The following is a 27,100-nucleotide window of genomic DNA, read 5'->3' as shown; positions in this document are numbered from 1 at the left end:
CCGCTGCAAGAGCCGCGAGCCATGCCGCAGCAACGGCGCCGCACTCGCGGCGGGAGCAAGCAAACATGCGGGCGACGCTCACCATGGCAAGGGAGCTGCTGCGCTGCAGGCTGATGGAGAGCGGCCGGGATGCACTGCTGGAATGTGTTGCCGAGCTAATGGATGCAGCAGTGTCGGGAGCACCACCTTTCTGCTATCGACTTCCCCCTCAGGCCACTGCAGGGCCACACGGCGGGCCTCACCACAACCGCACGCCATCGGCTACGCCTGGGGGCTTCATCAACGTCACCACGGCTAGCGGCGTAGGGGGCTGTGCCGCCCCCATGCCGCCCGCGACAAGCATGGGCGCAAGCGTCGCCCCCCATGGGCCTAGCCGGATGCCGCGCTACCATCCTCAGGACGCCACCCTGGGCCGAGCAACATGGAGCGTGGGGCACTACGGCGAGGTGTTCGGGGTGATGGCCCCGGAGGCCTACGTGCCCAGCATGGTGGACCAAGAGTACGCACCGGAGGACGACCTCGGCTCGTTCGTTGGAGAAGATTGGGGAGAAGGGGCGCTGGGAGCCGAAGCTTTCCAAGAACCAACGGAGAACCACGATGATCGCGCCGGCAGCGGCAACTACAGGGTACCGCTAATCTCTCAGGAACAGGCTTATGCTAACCATGGGCTGCAGATGAATCAGGTTGCAGCGTCGATCGACGACCCTGGCACGGCAGCACCCCTTCCAACAAGGGAAACACGCTGGGGGCCACCAGGAGGGAGCCAGGAGCAAGGCCCCTCCCCGCGTCGCACGACGCCTGGCGACGCCCGGAGGTAGGCCCTCTGCCTGGGAGGCCTCGACGACCCTTCCCCCGGCAGAGGACCTGTGGTCGCCGAGGGCACCGCTGGCGTCCTCTTTCCCTCTTTTGTGTCGTCCCGGTGACCGGTCGGCTCAAAGGAGGTCAAGGGTGGCGAAAGGCGGGGCCCTCGTCTGGCGATATGAAGCAAGGCCGGTACCTGTGAAGAAGGCCGAGTGCCTGTGAAGCTCGCCGCCCGTGACACTCTCACGTAATAATGAGTTGGGGCTGTACACACCCCGGAGTCTCAGGGGTGCCGGCCTCAGGCCCTGGGGCTCCCTCCCAAACCTAGTGGCAGCACTTAGCTCCGCGCTGGTGAGAAGACTTGAAGACCAGAAGACTAGACTAGGTGCCGGACGCGGCCTTTTGCTTTGGATCTTTCTTTCTGTAGCTTTGCTTTCTGGATCTGGATTTGAGTTGAAACCGAGTTTTTATCGATGCGCGCGGGGGGAGCCTTTTCTCGTTCGAGCAATTTCTTGCCTTCTGTATCTCGTTTTTTCTGGGACTCATGTCCGTCGCCTTCCCCTCACGAGCTCCCCGCGAGCGGGACTGCGTGAAGCACGCGCACGCCAAGCGCGCGCTAGCACTGCAACTGGAGCTCACCTCTCGTGGGGCCCCTTCTGACGGGGCGACAAGCTCCGCAGGGTTCTCAGAAACTCGACGTCTCGCGACCCAGCTCAAAGCTGGCGCTGACTAAGATAAACCATGACAGAAAACTCGCACCTGGATTCACGAGTTCGCGAGGACACAAACTCACACCGCATAGGAAAGTAAAACTGCAATTTGCTTACATGAGGGGCTCCCCCTCTCAAAATGCTCGTACAAGTTTTTCAAGGGCCACGCCCGAGTTTTGTGTGCAGGATGAAAACGACAGGAGAACATGGGGTCAGCCAGAAATGTCGCTCACTGCATCTCCCGCGGATGCGTCACTCGCGTCGTCATCGTCCTCGTCGGCATCGTCGCCGCCATCGGCGACGCCCCCGTCGCCGTCGTCAACCACGTCGCCTTCGTCTGTGGCGACCACCACCGCGTCATCCTCCGAGGTGAAGGCCCTGACCAACGCGTCCACATTCTCCTCAACCCAACGCGCCAGGTCGCCCTGGACAGCCGTGGGTACGGGGGCGATAGCGGCGTCGAAATCAAAGTTGGGGTCGGCATTCAGGAGGTGGCGGAAGACACGGGAGAAGGCGCGCTCAAGCAGGCCACGACCCCTTTCCTCCACAAGCTGGCGAGCTCTGGCAGATCGGGCCTCCAGGCGCGTCACCACCTCGGTGAAGAAGGTCAGATGGCTGGCATAATCATTCGAGTGAGGGGCCGGCGCCTCCACGTCGCAAATATGGCCAAGGGCGATATTGGCCCTGTTCCGGAGATCCTGAAACATAGGGGCATGCTCGCGCTCCAGCGTTCGTCATTGGAGCACTTCCTCCGTGTTTTGCCGCGCGACGGCCTCAGCGTCATCAATCCGCCTCCGAAGAAAACGCAGCTCGGCGCGGGCGGAGGCCAAGTCCGCCTGCGCCGTAACCAGGGCGGCGGTCGTGGCTTCCGCGCGCCTCTCAGCCTCATCCAACCTGGGCGTGAGGGCAGCAGCCTGCCCGCATCCTCCGTACCCGCGAGCTTCAGCTTTAGGTTGTACCTGCCCTCCAGGTCTGCGCGAACCTCGGCCACCCGGCGATTGACCTCCTCCTCGACTCTGGCCTCGCGAGCCCCGACGACATCTTCCGCTTGAGCAACTTGACGCTCCCTCGTCTCTAGTTGCTCGAGCTCGAGGCTGCGCTCCACGGCTTCCAGGGCCAGCGCCTCGCCGCGCTTCCGGACCTCCTCATCCTCCGCGGGCGTCCCCCTCAGCGATGCAACAGCGGCCCTGCGCGCCTCCACCTACTGCTCAAAGGATGCGCTCCAGGCCTGGAGCTCCCACGCGTGCTTCTCCGTAGCCTCGCGACGACAGTCAGCCTCGCGAGCCTCTTCCAAGGCTCGCGAGCGGGCTTCATGGGCAATCTTGAGGGACGCCTCGGCCTTCGCATTCTCAAGGTCGCGCTGATAGCGGCCGAGGTTGATGGCCACCTACAGCTTGCGCCGCTCCTCCACCAGCCGGAGACCTTCAGCCTCAAGGAGCGAGTCAGCGCCAGCGAGCTCTTCACCCAGTCGACTCATCGTGCCCATCGCCTCCTGGAAGAGCTGGTGATGAACTACGCTCCACCTGCGGTGGAGCTCGAGCGCTCGGCCCACCTCGTCCTCCACCTCTGGGGCAGCGGGCGGGGTGCCAAGTGGCGCACCACCTCCCGGCAGGGGGCTGGGGGCTAACGCTGCACCTAACGTCACTCAGTCCTCGCGAGAAGCCCGAGCCGATCGGGGAACGCTGCATGAAGAGGAGCCGAAGATCGAAGCCAACCAGCTGCAGTCCATGAGCAAAGGAGGGGTCTTGGGCACGCCCGCCAGGCTCCACACCAGACCGTGGGGGAGGAGTGACAAAGCCGCTGGCTCAGCGTGCCACGAAGGCGGAGATGCTCCCCCAACCGACCCCGCTCCAGGGGCGGTAAGCAGACCAGGAACGCTCAAGGCCGATGGGGGAGTCGAGGAAGGAGGAGGCCGTTTCTCAGGAGGCGCAGCCGCCTCGACGGAAGAAGCTCTGAAGAACTAACGTCAGGAGATGGAAAACAGCACACAAGGAGCCACAGTGATATGATACTTACACGTCAATGGCGATGTACTTCCTCCGCTTCAGTGGTCCAAAGATGTTGTTGCCGCTCAGGGATCCTCTGCTCTTGCGGAGCTCCATGAAATCAACGCAGAGCCGACCGTATCGCTGGACATGGCGGCCTGCACGGGGCGAAGAGCTAGGAGAGACAACTTCAGGGGTGCCCGGATGCGCCAAACAGCCGGGCACCGCCTCACCACCAACTCCCGAGGTTTCCAAGGCTGTAGCCTCAGGAGCCGCACACTGCGTCTCCTCAGCGACCGGCGTTTCAAGAGGGGGGGTCACAAGCTCCCGAGGATGACGCCCCAGGATCACCACTCAGCATGTGCTCCTCGGCACTTGGGCCACCAGCCTCCATCAGAGCTCGCCCTCCTGCACCCCCACTTGGGGTGAGCTCGGCACCAGCGGCAAAGAAGGGAACCACGACGACGGGATTCTCGCGGGGCCCCACCAGACCGATCGGCCGCAGCCCCCATTCGTCAAAGGAAGGCATGCTCGCAACAAACTTGTCCTTGTTCTTGCAGCGATACAGTAGGCAATTCTTCCCAGGCATTTCGGCCGGCAAGGGGACACCCGTCAAGACCCTGAGCACTGTCTGCCGCGTCCTGAGAGGGAGCCCAGACTCCTGGAACCTCATGTGGTCCTGACAGTTGAGCAAGGTCCACATTGGGTGAGAGTGGCGCTGAAGCGGAGCAACCCGGCGCTTGACGAACTCCTTCACCACCATAGGCACGGTCACGCCGCGGTCCTTCAGCAGCCTTAGCCCGGCCCAGACAAGAGCAAGGCCGGGGCTCGAGAGCCTCTGGTGGCCCCAGCCGGAGTTTGGAACAGCAGGCCCCGCCGGAACTTGGAGCAGAGGGCTGAGCACGCTGGCGTCAACAAACACCCTTCATGTGCGGAACTCACTCGTGGATGGAGGAAGTTCGAAGTCAATCCCCGTTCCCGCAGTCGTGGCCACGGCCTGGAGGCCCACGCACCCCGAGCTCTGCCGGGGACCGGTCAGATGCAAGGAGAAGAAATGGCGAAGCAGGGCCACGAAAGGAGCGATGCCCACCATGGCCTCGCACAAGAAGGCGAAGACGAAAAGAAGGGTCATAGATTGAGGGTCGAGATGAAGCATGTGGATCTGATAATGCTCAAGCACCGCATTGAAGAAGGCGGAGAAGGGAGGAATCAAGCCAGCCCAGAGGGCATCAATGAAGATCGGGACCTCAGTGGCTGCCCGATCCATGCGAGTGCGGGAGGCGGGCCAAGCCACCGTCTCTCCCCACTCGTTGAAACTGGAGGCAAGCATGGGGCGCACCTTGTCCATGGCCTCGTCGTTGAGCACCCGAGGCCGGCCGAGCGCCGGCTCAAGAGACGGAGGCGCAGTTGGCAACGACAAGGGTTTCTTCCCCTTTTCAGCTTGTTTCGGCGCCATGGCGATGAAGCAGGCGGAGCGTAAGCTGGATTAGCAGGGCAGAGCATGGCCTCGAGGAAGCAGGGAGATTGGAAGAGCCAGGCGTAGGCGAAGGAAGAATAACTGTGTAGGCCGCGGGGGCCGCATAGCTAGGCGGATTCAAAGGCAGCGTGGGGAAGCGGAGACGCCCACATCCAATCAACCGCCACGCGTCAACCGAGGCCGCAGGCTTTTGGGGCCCGCGGTGCTCTGTACTTGACCCTTGGCTTCGCCGCGAAGCCAAGCCCGAGCGCACCTTGGGCCCGGGGGCTACTGTCGGCGTCCTGGGAACGGGGGTCCCCAGACTTGCCTGCCTGCGGCCCACGGCGTGGCTGAGCCAGCAGGCCGTACGGCCCATCTTCATCACCAAGGCAGCCAAGACCCTCGCGAGGGTCCAAGCCTCGCGAGGCGGACGACGCAATACCTCCTCAGGAGTGGCCTAGTCAGGCAGGCTCGCGAGGAGCGGAGATATCAAGGCAGGGCAAACCTCACGAGGCCCTCATGACGTGAGTCGTGACGATCAACACCAGGCGGGCGCCAGCGCGTGCAGCGTCCTTGTTTCCTCTTTGGTGCTAAGGAGGCCAGCGCAGGCGAGGAGTACCGAGGCATCAAGCAAAGTTTGCTATATCGGTGCAACGATACCAAGACCAGGAGGACGGCAAGGAGGAGGTCATCGTGGAGCCCAAGACGGCGTCACCACCAGAGCCTTTCGCAGGCGAAGACCACTTTTGTCAGGATAGCTTGTACTAGCTACCCCCCCTTCAACATTACCCGCCGTTGTTGGCTCCCTTCCCGCTCATTATTTGGGAAGAGGACCAGGGCCTCTACAAATAGGTCTAGCCACCACAGTAGTAGGCATCGGATCCAGAGTCACACACAAGTTGGCAAGCACCAGAACACCTCAACCTCAGGAGGCTGTTCTTCCCTCTGTACTGTTCATCACCAGCCCAAGAGGCAATCCACCACCACCACACTGGAGTAGGGTATTACACCACAACGGTGGCCCAAACCAGTATAAATCTCGTGTCTCTTTGTGTTGCGAGTTCGTCGAGTGCGTCCGCGAGATCTTAGCGAGCTAGGGCGTAGATCGGTAGGAGGGAAAGACTTCACGTGCACCCCAGTGTTCGAACCTTAAGGGTTTGCCGGAACCCCACATCCAACAAGTCTGGGACCCCCGTTCCCAGAACACCGACAAATTGTAGCATTAGTACTTTGGAATGTGATGGGAACAAGGTAAAGATTAATTGATGGTTTTGGTTTCGAGGCCTGAAACGGCTCCCGATGAGTTTAGTGGAACATAAATTTCAAGTACTCCCGATGAGTTTAGTAGAACATAAATTGTCTAACATAAAAAATATATCATTAAAAAATAGAATATTCGAAGTTTGTAATGATATATTTTTCGTAATGTATGCCTCTTATTAAGTTGGTCAAATTAACGACCTAGGTACACGTGCAAGACTTGTAAACTAAGATAGAGGGAGTACTACACTGCTCAAATGCGGTCGCACAAGTCAGTGATGTAACTGGTCGTACATGTCAGACCAAGCTGATGCGTGTCCCTTCGGTGAGACGCGGGTTCGACCGACCGTCTATTGGTGCGACCAACCGTAAAGTACTTACGCGATGAAGACTTCTGGTTGTGGCTTCGGTTGATTGTCACGACCAAGCATTCTAAAACTAGTGATAAATCAATTACCATCTTTTTCCAAACGACCAAGTATTTTTTACAGGAAAACAATACATATAGATGGAGTGATTGTCAAGGTTGCAAACCGACATAGCGTTGCAAGTTCACAGCACCAGCAACCGACTAGATCACTGCATAGCTGGCGGGGAAGGAGGGCAGCTCACCTCGCCTATGATGCAGGCCCAGTGGCGCCGCCGCAACTGGCCCCGGGATTTGGCTTCTCCTACCGCCCATTTGAACAGTTGCACCAGCTGCTCATGCCATTGCGCAAGCATGCGCGTTCTTTCCTCCACAGTCGACTCCGTGAATATGATCTCTGCCATTAGCCCTAGCTCGAAATCAACGCGACGCTGCTAGATGCTGACATCCCTCAGCATCTCTCCCCTGAGATCGACATGCGCCTCCGCCTTGTGCTGCGCCAGGCGCAGCTCCTTGGAACTTCTCTCCAATCCATGCGACGCTTCCTTGATCCGATTTGCCCTTGCTGCTCACCACCTGAAATGCAGCCCTGGCATGTCCTCCGGCGCAACCGATCTGTGATTCTAGAGCAATGGATTCCATGGGTTTCGCTCAAAGGCGGCAGTGCTGCGGGCCGTAGCGGGAGGGCAGCCCGCGTGATCCTGGGATCTAAGGGCTCCTCCATGGCGGGATCCAGTGGGCGAGGCGCGGAGGCGAGCCTAGGCGCTGGGAGAGCCCTACGAGGCTAAGATAAAGATAGTACTACTCCACTCCATCCATATTTAAATACAAAGGCCACCAACAGTAGCCCTAGGAAAAATTGATCATGCTGCCTGCATCCTGGTTTATTGGCCCCCTTTTTTTGTGCCACTTTTTTTGACATGCATAAATATTATGTTACTTACAAATATGGTCAAAAATTGGCACAAAATACGAAGGAGATCAATGGAAGTACTGGCACCCCATGATTTAACTACTCGCATGTGCGCAGTGGAGTAGTAATGTCTTTCTTCCGCCCTCACGTCCACTCAATTTGCATGCGCTGTATTAATTGACCATCAATGAAATGAAGGACTTTACACGCGTCAAATTATCACATGGGGTGGATCTTCGTACAAAAATGCGTCCCCTCGTCTACCCGCGTGTGCGTGCTAGGGAATGAGTGCGTGCGTGGCGTGCGTGCACATCTTCGCTTCGTGCATGTACCCCCTGTGTGGCTCAGAGAGGACGAGTACATTCTTATGGAAGGAGCAGCACGTCACTGGGATTAATCCACGCAAGGATGTCGTGGCAACGCCTCCACATGTGCCACGTAGCTTCATGAACTGTAAGAGAGACACTATGTAGCGTGCCATTGGAATTCTAATTTACGTGTTTGCACATACTTGAAGTACTAGTAAGGTACACGTGCATTGCACACATCAGATTTGGCAACCAAATTATGAATAAATACCACACTATAGCATGTAAGCTCCGAGTCATATATGCCTGATGTAGACCTTCATTTAATTCTTATAGTTCATCTCATTCAAAACAAATTAGTTTTTATAAAAAAGCTAGGTCCTCTTTGATTCGTAGGATTTCCAAAACGCGAGAATAGGAAAAACATGGGATTAGAGTGGAAAGTCGTCTTGAATCCTACAGGATTGTACGAGTGTTTGATTGTGCATAGAAAAAACGCAGGATTCTTTCAAAGTGGTTTGAGTGGATGGGATGTTTCCTATGAAATCTAGTGCAAATGAATCCTATGGAAAAAATTCTATGGTTTACAATCCTACGAATCAAACAACCAAGATAGAAAAAATTCCTAAGGATTAGAATGCTCCAAAATTCCTTTGAGAATCCTTTGAATCAAAGAAGCCCATAACTTATTTTATGATTCATGGAATTGTGCGTTGTAAAGCATAAATTAAAAACAAATAATGGCAATTCAACTAGAAAAAAAGTTTGGGACGTTATGATATGGAACATTCTAGAACAAAGGAGAAGCACTAGTGTTTTGAGGTTTGTGCATTATGCTTAAGTTCAACCATGGAGTCTACTAGATTGTACATGTGGCAAATCCGGTGGGGGGCTAGAAGATGGTGCGAGGGGCCAAGTGGAGGGAGACTTATAAGGAGTGCACAAGTGCCAGATCGATATTTGAAGAGAGGGGGCGAGAACGTGCGCTGTTGCGTGGAGTGGCGGAGCCATGAAAAATAAATGAGCTAGGGGGCCAAGCATTGCTAATCCTTTACGAGGAGGGACAATTCATCAACTTAAACCATTTTACTAGCAATTGTCTAATGATCACATTCATATTAGCCTCGATATATAGTGATGTTAGGGTGGCAGGGCCCTTGCTGCCCCCTGTCTTCGCCACTGTGCGCGCGTCTGAGAGATGAAGCGGAGGCATGGATGATGAGAGGGGGACGTTGGATATATAATTAATGTGGGTGTATTAGCTATGTAATCCTATATAGAGAGGTATAGATTGATCGATGTGGACATGGGAAAGAGGGTGAGACCTCACTAGATATATAGATTGATCAGGTTGTGTGGAAAACTGTGAAAGACCTAGCTATATATACACACACATGGAGGAACATCGATCGTCGCATGCACGTGAGAGATAAAGAATGCCCGATATGATGGGGAGGGGGAGGTGTGTGTGTGTGTGTGCATGCATGGGAGACCGACCTGAAGAAAAAGATTGCATGTGTGCGATGGATAATGCCGACTGGTACTGTGTGTGCATGCATGCACGAGAGAAAGTTAATGGTACAATTATAAAGAGAAGATGATTGTGTGGGTGTAAAAGACTAGGTGATGTCATAATCAATGTAAAGTAGAATTCAAATATTTGAATAAGAGATCATGATGTTTGAAACCCATGCATGCATGAATATAACTGAGATATGCGTGGTGTGGTTTGGAAATGAGCATGTTGTACTGTATACACATTGAACAATGTCAGACTGATTTGTATTTGAGATATCGATGGCGGACATCGTTTGGCCACATTGCATCCGTGCATGGACACACTATTCTCATTGGAGATGATGGGTGGCTTTCGCATCACATATCTATATCTATACCCCTATATATATATATTATATTTTATATTTTTTATATAGTGTGCGGATAACTTTAACTTTGAAAGGCGGTCATTGGATGAGGCCAATCTGATGGTGCAGAGATGGCAAATTTGAGCAGAACTGGCCATTGGATATCATCTAGATTCCACCAGATTTTGCCACATGTACAATCTAGGAGACTCCACGGTTGAACTTAAGCATAATGCACAAACCTCAAAACACAAGCACTTCTTTTTTGTTCTAGAATCTTCCGTATCATAATTGCCCAAATGTTTTTCTACATGATTTGCCATTATTTGTTTTTACTTTATGCCTTACAACGCACAATTCCTTGAATCTTAAAATAGATTAGCTTTCTTATAAAAACTAGATGATTTCAAATGAAATGAACTATAAGAATTAAACGAACTTCTACATCATGCATGTATGACTCAAAGCTTACATGCTATAATGTGGTATTTATTCATAATTTGGTTGCCAAATCTCATGCGTGCAATGCACGTGTACCTTACTAGTCTAAATGGTGTTTGTGTGTGTGTTGTGCTTGTTAAACATATTGTACGTAGTATATCATACATGGTTTAGATTCCGAACATCTAGCTAGAGCATACATGTACTATGATTTGAATTCAACATAAAATCTATACATATATTTGAATTTGAGATCGTATGTACATGTAGTTCGTATTTATATAGGAATTTACTTCTCCTATATTCATGTCATGTGTTGTGAAGATAATATTGAGATGGTTTTATAACTAACCCGAGTACAATCCCATTCAAACAGGGAAAATGTACTCAAATTTTTTCCATATGCTAGACAACACACATTGTTTTTTTATTGTTGAGGGAAGTGCAAATTGTTTTGGTACTGTACACGTTATGTTTGTTGTCCTGATTTTTTTAGTTTTTTTGTTGTATTTGAATGCATTTCTAGTAATATAGTAAAATGGGACATAGCTCTCTCTAGTGATGAGGTGCGAATTGTCTTTTTTTGGTACACGTTAAGCTTGTTCTCCCGAAATTTCAAGTCGTGCCTTGTTATGCCGAAATTTCAAGCTAGCGTCTCTGTCTATCGTGCTGCGAAACTCCCGCCTCTTCAACCCGCGCCTTGCTACCCTGAAATATTTAAGATATATCTTTGTCTCGTTGTGCTCCGACAACTCCCTCCATCTCAACCTGCGCCTTGCTATTCCAAAATTACAATGCATGCGAAAACTCCCACCTCCTGTGAAATCCCGATACGCGAAATGCTTGTGATACCCCTGAACCGGAAGAACCGCCTAGCTCAAATCAGTGGGGGTAATTTCGTAACTTACCCCACATTTCGGACAAGCGCGTCCCTAAGCCATGGTTCCCCACTCCCATCCCATCCGCCCACCCATTCATACACCGAGGCCGCGAAAACCCGCAAAGCCCCACACCCTCCTCCGTCCGCCACCCAGCCAGAGCCTCTTCCCCGACGACGTTGTCCACAGCAACACCTCGATGTCCCTCATCCATCGTACCGGATGAGGATCCGTCGTCAATCTCGTCGTCCGCTGGTTCAGCCACCCCGTCCTCCACCTCCAAGGAGCTGCCCCGATGTTCCCCTCGTCTTTTGCGCCATCTCCATTCCCACACCGCCGTCTTCACCTGCACCACTCGAAGAGCATCATCATCACCGTTTCCTCGGATGAAGCTGAGGCCTAATCGGCGCCACCAAAGAGGTTGTACACTAATCGCCGCATTTTCTTCTTGATTCGATCTCACAGTGCTGCCGGCGCTCAGTCCCGAGCCTCCACGGCGCGGCTCCATCCACGGCGGCATCGCCGGCCACTTCCTCCACGGCGTCGCTCCCTCGGCGGCGACGTCCATATCAGTAGGAGCTGCTGCTACTTTAGCTCTCGCTCACGCTGCTGCTCTGCACTTGCTCTCGGTCCCCTGCTTGGTCTGCTCTTGCTATTGCTCTAGCTCTTGCTCGCGCTGCTGCTCTCACTCTTCCTCTTGCTTGCGATGCTGCTCTGATTTAGCTACACTTCATTCGACTGAGTCAACTTTTGGGTCAGTCGATTTTCAGGGGATGGGGGGCTCGCCAGAGTTAAGGAAGAACCAGTCGTAGTGGGGAGAGGGGCTCGCCGAAGAGGTACCCCACTATCTATCTTAGGGTTCAGGGTGGGGGCGGTGGTCGCCGGCAGTGGTGGGGCGGTGGCGTGGGGATCGCCGGAGAAAAAGATCGGCATGGGGGGCCTAGAGGGATGGCCGGGGCGGCGGCGGACTGGCGGTGGGGAGTGGTTTCGGGGCAGGCGGGGCGGCGCATCGCCGGCCGCGGGTGGCGGGGGGCGGCTGTTTGGTCGGTGGTGGCTAGCAGCTCAGGGTAGCCTCACCTGATGCTGCTACACGACCAGCTGCCCCGGCTCTCGCACGCGCTGCTGCTGGAGCTGCTTCTACTGCTTTTCTACTACTAGCTAGTGCGTTCAGTTTCGACAGTAAAATTCAGTTTCGACAGCAAAATTCAGTTTCGACAGTTAAATTCAGTTTCGACAGTTAAGTTCAGAGATGAGCGGCTGATGTATTTTACATCTAGCACTTTGTGGTTATGTATTTTACATCATCTATTGGAGATGCTATTAGAATTCCACTCAGGTTAACGCTGTCTCTCTCGTCCTGCTTCAGCCTCGGCATCGTACAACTCACCGGAGCTGCTCCAACGACAAAACCCTCCATCAGAGCGGAGCAGTACCCCGGGCTCCATCTCCAGACGCCTAAGATCTTCCCCTCCTCTGACAGCCAAGTCAGCCGGATCATCCTTACGGACCAACCCAATCACGCTGAGATCAACATGGCTTCGCCAAAGAGGTTGTACACTTGTTTCATCTCTTTTTTACTCTACATGTTATATATATTGTCCACTGAGCACACGCAGTAACGTGAAATACGATTAGTTTCTCCTACTATATGACAAGCAGTGAGGTACCAGGTAACTTAGCTATCCATGATGGACTCTCTTGAACGCCATGATTATTAATCTCTGCGTGTTTGAGCTGTGCATTTGTCGATGGGCCTGGGAGTTGAGCTAGTAGGGCAGTGGCTTGGGTCCAAAGTAGTAGAAGTAGCACAAAAACAATTTTTTAGTGTAGGCTTTTCCTTGCTCAAGCCTGCCTACTAGAATCGCCAGTGCTTGAAAGGAAAAGTGAAGGAAAACATAGGAATTGGAAAGTTTCCTATGGTACTACTATTCATGAATTTGGTTCAAAGGAATGGAGCAAAGGAAAACTATAGGATTTGTTCCTTTAGTGTCTCCTTGAAAGAAAAACCATAGGAATTTTAATTTCCACTTGTCCTCCTTTTCAAATTCCTATTCATGAAGCACAAGACTAAGAGATAGTAGCATAATAGCATTATAACCGTACATTTTCTTGTGGTTTGACTTAATCTCACCTTGCTTCTTTGCATCCTGTGATCTTCCAATTCTTGTGAATCAAACACCCAGATAGGCATAAATCCTGTGTTTTTAAATTCTCTGTTTTGCACGTGCATTCCTATCCTATTCATGTCTATTTCCTATCCCTGCATTGTTAGAATCCTCAAATTCAAACAAGCCCATACACAATTACTTCTGTTACAGATATGTGTCAAAGAAAACCTTGTGTGGTTTGTCCTGCTCCTGCTGCGCTGTGTTCCACCCCAGCTCAGCTGCTCCAACGACGGAAGGGTTCACCACAGCAGGGATCTGCTCTCCAGACTGTCTTTCGCCGCCTTAGATCTTCTTCCCCGCCGCCGGCAGTCACGACAACTGCACTACCATCATCAACTGAGCAGATGACCTTGAGGACTACACAGGTCCGCAAGAGAGGTCGCACTCTTCCGTGTCTTCTTACGTTATGCATTGCTTAATATGATGACATGCTACTTTATCGTCGTGTTCACCTATTAGACTCCGAGTAAGGTCCAAACTAATGCTAAAACTTGAGTTTTTAAATGGTTGTGGGGTACATATTGGGGCAGCAATCAGTACTAGCTGTCTACTATCTGATTAATCTCAGGTGTCTACTATGAGTTTCATGTTGGGTGCAAACAAAAATTAAAGGAGCCATTATCTGTATTTTTTAACTAAAGCTATTAGATGCCTGCTATCATTGGTTTTGGGTCTATCCACAGTTTGCTACCATCACTCTGGATTTGTGCATGCACTCCGTACATAATCCCACTATGTTTTATTCCTATGCATGTCAGTTATTGTACACAATGGAACTGGAACATGTAGCGCAAAAGAGACGAGCCTTGCGTGGCAACAAATTTTCATGCAGATGTCACTCCATGGTGGGCGCAAAGGCAACCCCCCTCGACCCATTTCGGATCGTAATCAAGAGGATGATAACTGTTCTGAGGGGGATTCAGAAGTAGAAGACCACTCCTATTTACCCCCTGAGGTCTTCGCTCTAACTTGGCATGCTGAAGTTGTTAATATCATGCATATGGTGCCTTGCATTGCTTACTGGATATATCAAATATGTCATCTGCTTAGTTTAGACATGCTTTGTGTCAATGCCATCTGTTTAGTTTCTTTATCGTACATGTGAATCATGCAATGCCATCTTGTTTAGCCAGGCATCATATATGTGCATTTTGCAATGCCACCCTAGTTAGCCAGTCATCTTATATGTGAATTATATCATGCCATCATTTTTTATTACGTGTTAAATTTGTCAACAATTTTAGTACATGCAATTACTCTTCCTGTGCATCAGCCATTCGGTACGTTCATGGAAAAATCTGAAGTGGAAACAAGGTCTTCAGAGCAGACAATGCTATCTGACGAAGCGCATGTCTTGCTTGTTACGGATAGCTCCTCAGAGGAAGATTTAGAGACAAATGACCAGTCCTATTTCCCCCCCGAGGTGCATGCTCTAACTTGGCAGGGTTATGTTGCTCATATCATGAGTATGGTATCTTGCATTGCTATGTAATTTGCTTAGTTTAGACATGCTTTGTGTGAATGCCACCTGTTTAGTGTCTAATTACCATATATGTGAATTATGCGATGCCATCTTGTTGCAAGACATTATATATGTGAATTATGCAATGCTATCCTGTTGCAACGCATTATATATGTGAATGAAGCAATGCCATGCTGTTTAGACAAGCGTCATATATGTGAATTATATCATGCCGTCCTTTTTTTGTATTTCTCGTTGCATTTGTCGACAATGTTTGTATATTCAACTGCTCTTCCTGTGCATCAGCCATTTGAGTTGGTGATGGAGAAATCTGGAGTGAAAACAAGGTCTTCACAGCAGACAATGCTACCTGCTGAAGCAGATATCTTGTTGGTTACAGATAGCTCTTCACAGGAGGATTCAGAGGCAGATGACCAGTCCTATTATCCCCCTGAGGTGTATGCTCAAACTTGGCAGGGTTATATTACTCATATCATGCATATGTTGTATTGCAATGCTTAGTTTTTACATCACATGCACAATATTGAATGCCATCTCCTTAGTTGACACATCATATATGCGGTTGCCCTCTACTCACTTGCTTAGTATATAAATCATATATTTGAATTATATCATGCGAAGATGTTTACATAGATAGAATGTATCTGAATTATGCATGCCAACCCATTTTCTAAAGACATAATATAGTTATATCATCTCATCCTGTTTACATAGTCATCATATTTTGAATTATGTCATTCTATCATGTTTAGTTAGCCATCATACATTTGAAATTGTGTCATGCTATCCTGTTTAATTAGCCATCATATATGTGAAATTATGTCCTGCTATTCTGTTTGGTTAGACAACATAAATGTGAATTATTTCATGCCCTGTTTTCTTCCCTACTATCCATTGCACCTGTCTATCTTACAATGTCTGTACATTCAATTACTTTTCTTGTTTATCAGCCATTTCAATTGGAGGGGGTGACGGCAGTATCTGTGGGAGTAAAAACACGGTCTTCAGAAAAGATTGTGCTACCTGTCGATGGACATAGAACCACAGTTGTACTTGCCCAAGAACCAGCCCCACCACACATAACTCAGACTCACGCAGATTGTACCCCTACCCAGTTGGACAGAGAACCAGCTACACCCCTTCTAACCCCAACTCCAGCAGATAGTAACCCAGTTCCAGTGGACACAGCACCGTCTCCACCACAGAGCACCCAAACACGAGCAATTAGTAAGGCAACTATGGTGCCCAAAGCACGAGGACCACCACTCCGAACCCCAAGTTAGCGCTTAAAGAAGAAGAAGAATTGTTCTCAGGTCAGGTTCCGTAGCTATGGTTCATACTACTTTGCTCTTGCATCACTCTATTTCCTCATACCAACTAATTTCAAATTGAAGGATGCAATTGAAACTCCAATGGCTCAACAGGTATGTTTTAAACCTGTTTCTTTAACGTGTTTTCTGTTGTAACTTGCTCTATGTTGATTTCAATTTCAATTGAATAAACAGTTATGTTCTCATGCCATGCACATTACAAGTGTTGTTATTGTTGTGTAGTTTCCCACACTTATATTCTGTCCATGCTGCTTTGTCTTAAATAGATATGATTCAAACTGTATCTATCTTGATTTACCAACATAAACTAGAATGATATAGACCATACAGTGACCATACTACATAGATATATGTTTGTTTCATGTTGTTATCCTGTCCACCTTACTACTGAACTGGTTTACCAAAATGAGTTTCATATGCTACATTGTAAACTTGTGATGTGTTTGTTTGTTTCTTTTTTAGAACGCGGATAAAATATTGGAGAAGAGTACCCCGTTATGCAATGGTAAAGGAAGTAATGCAGATAAGGTTCAAGATAGTGAGACATCCCTATTGGTCTCCAAGAAAGCTGATAAAAACTATAGTGAAGACACTGAGACAACCCCAAAGTCCTGTCTTGATGTAGTGTTCGAGTTACTAGCTACTACTGCTGGAACCAGGTCTTCGAACTCGCTGCCTGAATCAGTTCGGCTTCTTGAGTCTCAACTTCAAGATAAAAGACATCGATCAGATGTTATGCGACAGCAAGCCGAAGGACTGAGGAAGTCCCTGCAGAATTCAGATGCATACTTTCTGGTGCAACAGCAAGTGCTGGAGGATTTAAACGCCAAACAAGAGAAAGTTAATAAGCTTGCTAAGCATCTTGCCAGCATTATGGGTACCCAGGATATTGTTTATTGAGCTCATCTGAAGTGGTTTCAGTTCTGGACTTGTTTTGTTGCGGCGTTTATTTGCACCGGTCACCAACTTTGACAACCAGTGTATATGATATGCTGCTTTGTTCCCTATATTTGCACTGGTGGCAAACTTTGATGCCCAGTGGATGTAATATGTGTAATAGTCATGATAGCCTAGCATAAGTTGCTTGCTTATTTATTTCCTTGTTGTCTTGTTTATTTGTTTGCTTTTAGTCAGTGCAGTTCTTTTTCCGCGGTTTGCTAGTGGCCGCAATAACCTATTTTTTAAAACTAGGCCACAATAACCATGGGCTACATATTTACTGTAGTTACCATGGGCCTCCTACGGGATGTAGAAAGAATGGGCCTTCTACGGGCCGTAGCATCAATGGGCCTCCTACGGGCCGTAGCATCAATGGGCCTTCTACGTGCCGTATGATCGATAGGCCAAACATGGGCCGATAACAGACCGCATTATGGGCCGTAAACGGGCTAGATTTGGAATCGCCCGTTCATGGGCCGACAATAACAGGCCGCCGTTAATCGGCCGTATTTGATAACGTTATGAAAACGGCCCAACGAAGTAATGGGCCACAAACAGGCCGATTGTAACTGCGGACTGAATTTGGCCCACAGGCAGAAAAGGCCAATGACGAGCCGTAAGTAACCGAATGCTGGAAATGAGCCCAAGAATAAATGGGCCCTGAGAAGGCCGAAAGATAACACAGGTTGGAAACGGCCCAATGGAATAATGGGCTGTTAATGGGTATAAAGGGGTACACTGTTCATTGCGGGCCAGATTCACCACGGGCCGTTAATAGGCCAAGAGTTACAAATGGTCTCGTATGGGCCGAAAGACATCATGGGCCATACATGGGCCGGAAGTTACAACAGGCCGGAATCATATTGGAAGGCCCAGATGAAGCTACTGGGCTTAATAAGGATAGGCCGTAACGGGCCGTGAGTTAGCAAGCCGTAAATGGGCTATATACGAACAGGCCGTTAACAGGCTTTCCGTGGGCCGACCCGTTACCTTTTGACCAAGTCAAACGAGCCGGCCTTTTCACCGGAATGGGCCTCTGTTGGGCCGTGCCATGTGTCGACGTATCATAGGCGCCTCCAGTTCGATGAATGGATGACATCTGTCCCAATGGTGAGCCAACACGTGTTTCCTCCGGCCAATGAGAATTTTACATGTGGAAAATTCTCATTGGTCCGGGCTGTTAGCGGGTTATCGGATCCAAAACTGGACCCGATAGCTTAACGGCGTCTCGTTATGGTGGATGCCACGTGTCGGTCACCCTTGACGAAAGCACTTCCATGACGCGCGATTTATTGTCATGGAAGTGGACACTTCCGTGATGATAATTTTGGTAATGTCATGGAACACTTCTACGACAGCACAGGTATGACTATCTTGATTCTGTCATAAATTTGTCATGGATGTACATGCATGACAGAAAACGTGACCTACTGTGACAAACACGTATCATCACGGAAGAGTATTTTTTGTAGTGCTAGCCGAGGTGATGACGTCGCACCGATCAATGAGTTCCTCCACCACGTCATCTTTCAGATCGGGGCAAGAATAACGGGGTCATTTCCGGCCTATTCCCTCCATGGAGAAGACGATCGAACAATGGCAGAAGGAAGGGTGAAGGCAAATGGAGGAGGGAGGAAGAGCGTGCGACAACAGTTCCAAATCAAGAGGGAAATGCGAAGAGTCGGTGGACGGTTGCCACGGTACACGAATAGGCGCCCCGGCCTACATAGACGTCCTTTCGGAAATTGTACAAAAGGACTCGCAGTCGTCTCACCGACATGTGGGAGCGGGACCACATGTCAACGAAACATGGTGTGTAATTTCTCGTGCAAAATGCGATCTGGCCGCGTTGGCCCGAGGTGCCGCATTAGTTATCGACCTTTTATTTTTTTTAATGGCGTGCCGTTCAGTTTTGAAGCACGACTAACTGGTACTGTATGCAGAGAAAATATAAACTACTCTACCACTACTTCACCTCTAGTACTAGTAGTATAAAAAAGATATATAGGCTGGAGCTTGCTAAGGGCTGCCCACTTGCTTCTCACACTATCACCCTCTCTCCAGATCTAAAAAAGACGGCCTCTCTCTCCCTCCTCACCGGTGGTCACAGATCCGCCGGGGAAGAAAAGGACGTGCAGTGTTGACGCACTCGTCGTCGGCGAGCGAGGTCACGCACTGACAACAAGGCCATCCTCTCAGACCTAGCGCCCGCGCGGGATGGCCTCCTTCCCCAAGCTCGCTGCCGTAGTGTGTGCGGAGGACGACGACCACGAGCGAAGCCACTTCCCGCCGACCCTCAGGTATGCTACCTCTTTTTGAACATACCCTTGTTCTATTGCCCCATCTGCCACGTCGCTGCATGTGGATCTTTTTCCACTCCACCATCTTCCCAATTTGCTATCCTCTGCTCTGCTGGTCACGCAGACGAAAACCTTAACTTGCACTATTAAAGGAAACACTACTTCATGCAGACTAATTCATGTCTGGGTTGAATTAGGAAAGGAAGGGAGACTGTACTGTCCAAGAGACTAGGCATCGAACCCGCATCTAGGTTGAAAAGGGGATAATCAGTAGCTAAAGAGAACAAAAATGGGACGTAATCCACATATGCTGCCTGGATATTTGTTGCTCTCGGCAACCATACCTCCCTCACCACTCTATGTGTTCGTGGAGGTACATCGTACTAGTGCGCCCACTGTCCGAATGGGCCTCCCATGCTCTTATTGCCACTTTTTTGCTGTTAGTATAACGCTAGCGGTCAAGTCAAGCAATGCTACTACTAAAGTGATGCCACATTTAACTAATGCCGCACTCAGCCTAATGCCACCCATAAATTTAAGCAGTGCCATTTAATGTCAGTGGATTATTTCAGGGTTAGTTGTTGATTGTGGATGTATTGAAGATTTTTCACTTAAGGCATTCTAATGCTGTTGCACAACCAGTATACCAACGATGAATATTGTTACTACCTTCAGATTTTTGCACTGTTAATGCTTATAGATTACATACCTCGAGTTAGTTAATAATATTTACCTCGAAGGTACATGGTTTGCAATTTTTTTATACTGTCATTAGTTAATAATGCTAGTTACCTTCGGACTTTTGTATTTGGCTTAATGCTCTTGCACAGCAACTATACCAATGCTGAAACTTGTTACCTTTACATTTTGTATTGTTAATTCTTATAGAAATCTTCCAGTGCTAGAGCTTATGGAAATCTGTTCAGTAAAACCATTGTACTTTACCTTGTAATAAAATAACTACTGTACTGTTGCACTAGCCACTGGATTAGTCTATATTTGTACTATTCGAATGGTGTTGCATTAGCGTATGGACATATATAAAGTCTGGCAACCTTTCCCAGATATGTGCTCAAGAAAACTACTACCTGTTTTTCTAAATACTAGACGTTTGGGTACTTTAAATTGAACTGCGAAAACGTCTTATATTAAGGAACAGAGGGTGTAGAGTTCACTCAAATTATCCCGGTAAAGCTAGTCACAACTTTGTTAAAATTAATGTTCATTATGTTATCGGAGGAGGTCTGTATGTTTGTCTCTAATGCCTGTCGACTACATACCTGACATCATGATGTAATGTTAAGTCATTTCCTTTTGTACAGTGTCACTGAATTGATAAGGCGGTGATGGCATTTTATTTTAGTTGAACTGCACAAAATATGCTTAAAAGAAGAGGAAAGGTCAGGAATGGCTCAATTTTTCGGAAAAAACTATGTATGCCTTCCTGACATCAGCCGATGTTGCCTTATTTATTCCTTCAAACAGGTGGTTAGAAACAGTCTTGCTACCTTTTCCCATTAAGAAATTGGAATGCTTATATTTGTGAGTCTATGCTTCAACTAGTGCCACTTTTATAGTAATCACACTTTCAGTATCTATGCAAACAGGGATGCTCGACTTTAGTGGAACTGCACAAAATGTCCAAATGGTTGAACATTAGGAGCATGTTTTCTTCCAAACCTTTATATCCAATTGGTGCCACTATGAGTTGTTCATTACAAAGGTACATGGTTTGCTACTATCTTGCTACTCTTTTTGTACTGTCATTAGATAGTAATACTAGTGGTTTGCATGTGAATTTATTGGCAGGGTGGACCTACATTGGAGGTGCAGGACAGGATTCAATGGTTGGATGCTCAATTTCGGTTGTATCGATTTCACCTCTTCCATCACTGCGAACATGGATATCCTTGGTCTGATGAAGAATAGGCGCTATATTTCTGCTCTGAACGAGCAAATCAATTCAGTCTGAAATTGTCCAGGGCAAAACACGACTGTATCAAATTGTCCAGTGCAAAACATGACAGATGCTAAGCAGAAGAGACGTGTTTAAACCGAAAATACAAGGTGGGGTATATGTTTACTAGCTGCTTGATATTTGTGCAGACAGAGATGTCTGCCCTTTGCTATTTGGCAAACAAACAAAGTGACCGCAATTTTGGTTGAACTTCACAAGAGAATAGTATAGTCACTACATGCAGTGCCATTTGAAAATAGACACAAAAAGATTGGATAGTCACTTCATGGACTGCAGAAAAGTAGTACTGTACTATTTATGGACCAACACTAGGTGCTTCATTGCTTTGGTATGATTATACAATGGGCATCATTTTTCCTAAGTTAAAGTTTCTATTCCGAAAATAGTCTTGCCGTGTGATCGAGAGAAGACCAAATCATATTGCAGTGGATGTTCCTCCATCATGTGTGGTTCATTCTCATGGTTCCAGCTATTGGTGAAACCACTTATGTTTGCAAGAGAAATTGTAGACTTCACAAAAAAATTTGACTTTCACTCTGTACTGAATGTTGGCCAAGAGAAGCATCCATCTTAGTAGGAAGAACAGATGTTTTTTCTAGATCTTTGCTTTTGGAGCTACATATTTGTATATGATCTGTGAATCATTGAGATGCATTCACATGTTGATCTTATGTATGGGAATCGTACTAGTTGGTTTTAAATTTGGGCTACTAATGTGAACATATTACAATGCCAGGCCTGAGAGTCTCGTGTGAACATTTCGAACGGATCGGCTCTTACTGCTGTGCACAGCATGATCCTTATTTCTATGTTCTTAGTGTTTACAAGTTACTAACAGTTCCTTATTTATGTTTGCTCAGTGTTTACAAGTTACTGATCGATCACTAGCTAGCCTACTAATGTGCTCCTGGCAGTTTTAGTTGCGACGCAAGATCCAAAGTGGCAGTTTTCTGAATAAAAATGTCTAGCTATGAAGAAACTGACAAGCTGCTCTAAAGAAAATGCCATGCGAATCTGAAGAAACTGCTAGCAAAAACGTTCGCAAATGCCTTATCTCCCAGCGAACGTTCATCAGGTAATGCGATCCTACACGTACACCATCCGACCTACTTGATCCTACACGTACACTATCCGACCTACTCGAACCTATACAGATAAATAGTGGATCACGCACGTACTACCTCCTTTCTGGTTTGGAGGGCTCAATTCAAAAAACGACCTACTCGATCCTACACGAATAAATAGCGGATCACGCACGTACTACCTCCTTTCCGGTTTGCAGGGCTTAATTCACAAATCTCACCAACCAAGGTAGATGATGAGTGGTGGAATCATTTTTGACAAGGAGGGAGTACCTCATCTGGATGATTCAAGTGCACTCGTTTGACTGTCATGCCGGCGTGCGAACCAGCACGGACGGGACGCACCACTGACGGGACGGGACGGCACAGTCATAATTTTAGTTTTTCTAGTTTCCACAACAAGCTGGCGTGGTAAGCCATGCCTGCTTATGCATTGAATTCCAATGACCGCAATGACCGTCGCATTTCCCGCGACACGCTGGTTCGCCTACCTTCCGCCTATAATTACTGTTTCCCGGGCTTCTCCGGTGGCACCATCACCCAACCCGCCCTATCCTCATAAGCCCCCACCGGCCCGACGTCGCTCGCCACTTATCCTCACTCTCGCCAAGTCCACCATGCCCCCGCCCGTCTGCGAGAGGCGATGCCGGAGGCAGTCACCGCCAGAACTAGTTTTCGGTTTTTCACCGGAAGGTAGACGGAGGGAGGAGGCATTCTATCGGTCTTTAGATGGCAATGCGGAGTATGAGGAGTTATTCGAGCGCGTCTGCCTTGCGGAGGAGCAGCGTATCGCTGATTTGCACCGCTAGCGGGACATGGAGCAGCAGCGCACCGAGGCTCTGAGTCGCGAGCAGAGCGCCCGCAACTGGGCCGACTACGTGGAGGCCGGCGCCCGGCAAATAGCCCTGGAGGCTGTCGGGCACGCACGTGTTCGCGACACCGAATTTTACTACCAACTCATCAAGTGGGTTTCCCGCTTAGAAGCCGAAGCTTCGGTGGACCACGCCGGCATGGAAAGGGTCAACGCGCGCGAGCAACGCGTCATATCGCACCTCTGGCAAGTTCGAGGCGAGGCAGAGGACGCCGGTGCCAGCGTTTAGCGTGTACCGCAGATGGCGGCCGGCATCGTCTAGTTAGCTAAGAATAAGTTAGTACTTGTACACTACTAGAGTATTAGTGGGAGTAGATAGTTAACTTGGCTATGATGGTTGTCAACATGGAAGTTCAGTACTCTATATCTGGATCAGACCGGTTACTTTGCTCTGGATGTTGAACTTTCCGTTTGAACGTATGGAATGGGTTGTTATTTTTTTAAATGGGTTGTATTTGTCCGCCACGGGTTTAGAGGCTGACTTGTGGGCCTAGCAGGTTGACGTGTACACAATTAGGAGATGATTGTACGTCGAGAGGATGACAGCAGGGACCCACCAAGGTCATGGCAGTACGCAAGCAAGTGCCTCCTTATTTCCAGCCCCAAAAAATGGCTCCTCCTAATGGATTTCTCACATCTGGGTCCCATGCCATTGTCAACGTAGTCAATAAACGAGAGAGTTGCACAACGAGCGGCTGACACAAGGGACCCAGCAGCTCGCCCAGTTATTTTTGTTTTGGGTTAATTTGATAAATGCCACTCCAAATCTGGTGATTCCGAGAAATGCCACTTCAATTTCCAAACTTTGAAAAATGCCATTTCATGCCATTTCCAGTGGCATTTTTCCAAGCCTGGAGTGGCGTTTTTCAAATTTGCAAAAATTGCAATGGCATTTTTCAAAATTTGGAAAAATTGCAGTGGCATTTTTCAAAGTTTGGAAATTGCAGTGACATTTTTATAAATCGCCATAATTGGAGTGGCATTTATCTAATTTGTTTTTGAGACGGAAGTAGGGTGTCAACTGGGCCGTGCGAGGCACTGTGGCCTGTCTAGACATTCTTTTCTTTTATGTTTACCACAGACCAGCCTAGTAGTTTTTTTTCTTTCTAACAATGGCTAGCCCACTTTTTCTGATTTGTCAAGTAAGTCACTTTGTCAGGCCTGATGGGCTGCAAATCTTGCAAGACGATGAGAGCTTCATTCGGCTGGCCGAGAAAATGGCCTATCAGTAATGAGAAATGGGCTGTACATTTTAAAAACACATCAAATCGGCAATTAGTTTCAATTTTTTTTTTCAATTCAAGATTTTAAATTGCATTGATTTTTATGCGTGGACAATTTGTTGGATTTATATTGATATACATTTATTTTTAAAATCAGTTTGAACGTGACTCGAAATTTCGGGATTAAAAACAGTTCGGACCGCACCGAAATATGCAATATTTCGTATAAACTTTTAACCGTGGCCACAATATGGGTTGTAATGCTAACATAAAGAATATGGGCTCCAAAAAAACCTTAAGAATTAGCAAATGGGCTGTAAATTATTAGAAATAATGGCAGATGGGCTGTATGTTGTTTTCCACAGATTTGAGGCTTTCCTAAAAAAGGTAGAGGCACAAGCAGTGACTGTTGGATGTCCATCCAACGACCGTCATGCTTCTTCAATATCTGCTCTTCCTGCTCCAGCCGCTCAAACAAGCGCCGGCGGGACTGTCTGCTTCCTCCTCCCATGGCAGGTTGTGCTGCCGCGCAGGCCTCACCGCCCCATCGTACTCCCATCGCTGGCCTAGCCATCCCTCTACTCACCCACACCTGCTGTTATTCTCCGGCGACGGCAGACAAACCAGTAAACCCTCGTACTCCCCTCCACGTGGGCAACAACTGCCGAGTCTTCCCTGGCTCCGTGTCGTTCCCTTCCTAGGCCTAGCCGTCGTCCACCGCCCAGGTGCTCTCGGCGCGGTGTGATCAACGAACGACATGCATCGGAAGTGGACTGTACATGGAGAGCCTGACAGCTGGGTCCACGGCCGCACGCAAGGAAATGCCTCCTTATTATGTGCAACATAATGATTCCTCCACCTGACAGCTGGGACCCACCGGAAGGGCCTCTGTATTTCGCGAAAAAAATGTTCCCCCGCTGACAGGTCGGACCCACTAGCTATATCTTCGCACGCATGGAAGTGCCTCCTTATTACACACAAAAAAATGAACTCCCCCTGCTAGCTGGGACCCACCATAGTGGGAGGCTGACTTGTGGGCCTACTAAGATGACGGGGATGGAGGGCTTTGTCAACTTAGTCAATATGAACGATTCTAGCTCTAGTGACCGTACGATGTCCATCCAACGGCCGTAGTGCTTCTTCAACCTCTGGTCTTCTTGCTCCAGCCGCCCAAACAAGCGTCGGCCGTGTCGCCGGCTCCTGCCTCCCGTGTCCGGCTCTGCTGCCACCGATGGCCATGCTATCCCTCTATACTCACCCACACCTCCTGTTATTCTCCGACGACGGCAGCCTCACACCGCAGCCGAAGCAGTCAACCCACGTACTCCCCTCTGCGTGGGCATCCACTGGCGCGTCTTCCCCGGCTCCGCGTTGTCCCCTTCCTAGGCCTCGCCGTCGTCCACCGCCCTGGTGCTCTCGGCGCGGCGTGGTCAACATGGTCAAGGAACGACTTCCATCAGAAGAGTACTGTACGTGGAGAGGCTGACAGCTGGGTCCACGGCCGCAGCAAGGAAGTGCCTCCTTATTACGCGGAAAATAATGATTTCACAAAAAAAACGTTTCCCCCTGACTGCTGGGACCCACCAGCTACATCTTCGCATGCAAGGAAGTGCGTCCATATTACGGGCAAAAAAAATGATTCGCCCCCCTGACTGCTGGGACCCACCAGCTATATCTTCGCACGCAAGGAAGTGCCTGACAGTCGGGACCCACCCGGTCGAAGCGTACGTAGCATTGTCATTCTGGTCGCCAACGTGTACGTACATACTAGTCGATGTAGAGGCGCGCACGTGTGGTAGTAGAGGCGCGCACGTAGCATGTACACGTACGTACAGCGGCCAGGGTGCCAGAAAGTAAATACGGCCACGTACGTACATACGGGTGGGGTCTCGAACGCCTACTCGCGCATACGTACGGCCAGGGCTCGTGTACATGGTTGTGGCTGGGTCGGAACGGAGAAACTGCGTCGTTGTCGTGTTCATGGAGAGGCAACGGAATGCCTCGTGTTCATCGGGAGGCAACGAAATGCATGCTATTCATCAGGAGCCAATCGGCTTGGACGGAACAGCCGATGGAAACGAGGCATGGTGTACCATAGAACGGAGGAAACGGCATTGTGTTCGACCAGCCACGGTGGAAACGGGATCCTGTTCATCGGGCGGGGTTTGGCGTACCGTAAAATGGAGGAAACGGACCTCCTATGGTCGAAACGGGGTCCTGTTGATCGGGAGGGGTGTGTCGTACCGCAAAACGGAGGAAACGGACTTGTGTTGGAGCGCTACGTCAAAATGGGGGTCCTGTTCATCTGTAGGGGTGTGGCGTACCGCAAAACGGGACTCCACGGGATACTGTTCATCTCCACCGTCGACCTCCTCCAGCCTCCACGGGCTACTGTTCATCCACCGTCGACCTCCTCCAGCCTCCACCTGCGACTGTTCATCCACGGGCTCCTATTCATCCAGCCTCCACCGCGCGCTCCTCCACCGGCTACTGTTCAACCAGCCCTCTCCACGGGGTCCTGTTCACCCACCCCTCCACGGGTTACTGTTCATCCAGCCCTCCACCGGCTACTGTCCAACCAGCCCTCCACCGGCTACTGTTCAACCAGCCCTCCACTGGGTCCTGTTCATCTAGCCCTCCACGGGGTCCTGTTCATCCACCGGCTCGATCGATCGGGGTCATGTTCATCCAGCGGCAACGGCCTCTACTACCACGGGGTCCTGTTCATCCAACCCCCCACC

This window comes from Aegilops tauschii, chromosome 2, assembly GCF_002575655.3.
Source record: "Aegilops tauschii subsp. strangulata cultivar AL8/78 chromosome 2, Aet v6.0, whole genome shotgun sequence".
NCBI lineage: Eukaryota > Viridiplantae > Streptophyta > Magnoliopsida > Poales > Poaceae > Aegilops > Aegilops tauschii.
The sequence above is the reverse complement of the archived record's forward strand: the minus strand, read 5'-3'. Positions refer to the sequence as shown.